Genomic DNA, 956 nt, shown 5'->3' on the forward strand with positions numbered 1-956 from the left:
GAAAGCTTGATTCCAGCCCTTTTTTCGTACGCGAATACAGCCCTTCTCGTAGCTAAATTTAGGGCCCCGTTATTATAGTCCAATCCCCCCATTCTCGTACCTCGAATCCATCCCCGTTCTCGTACCTCGAATTCAGTCTCGTTCTCGTACCTCGAATTCAGTCTCGTTCTCGTAACTTGAATCCAGTCCCGTTCTCGTACCTCGAATTCAGTCTCGTTCTCGTACCTCGAATCCATTCCCGTTCTCGTACCTCGAATCCAGTCCCGTTCTCGTACCTCGAATCCAGTCTCGTTCTCGTACCTCGAATCCAGTCCCGTTCTCGTACCTCGAATCCAGTCCCGTTCTCGTACCTCGAATCCAGTCCCGTTCTCGTACCTCGAATCCATTCCCGTTCTCGTACCTCGAATTCAGTCTCGTTCTCGTAACTTGAATCCATCCCCGTTCTCGTACCTCGAATCCAGTCCCGTTCTCGTACCTCGAATCCAGTCCCGTTCTCGTACCTCGAATTCAGTCTCGTTCTCGTACCTCGAATCCAGTCCCGTTCTCGTACCTCGAATTCAGTCTCGTTCTCGTAACTTGAATTCATCCCCGTTCTCGTACCTCGAATCCAGTCCCGTTCTCGTACCCCGAATCCATCCCCGTTCTCGTACCTCGAATCCAGTCCCGTTCTCGTAATGCGTATCAGGAAGTAGACGATAGCACCCTCTCCTTGGCAGAACGACCGCAATCGGGTGTGGCTTGCGGTTAACAGAGAAGATACACGCCATACCAATTAATATGTTTATAGTACTGTAGCTCATCCTGTGTCGTGATGTGAGTGTTTGCGTGTTTGTGAGTAATTTCTTTTTTTTTCGTTTCTTCCTGTAGATGTGTGATTTTGTCTCCATATTTCTGTGGTTGCTTGAGTGCGTGTGTTTTATTTGGTGCTTGGGTGTTTTTTTTGATCCCGAACATTT

This window comes from Penaeus monodon, chromosome 24 (genome assembly GCF_015228065.2).
Source record: "Penaeus monodon isolate SGIC_2016 chromosome 24, NSTDA_Pmon_1, whole genome shotgun sequence".
Classification (NCBI taxonomy): Eukaryota; Metazoa; Arthropoda; class Malacostraca; order Decapoda; family Penaeidae; genus Penaeus; species Penaeus monodon.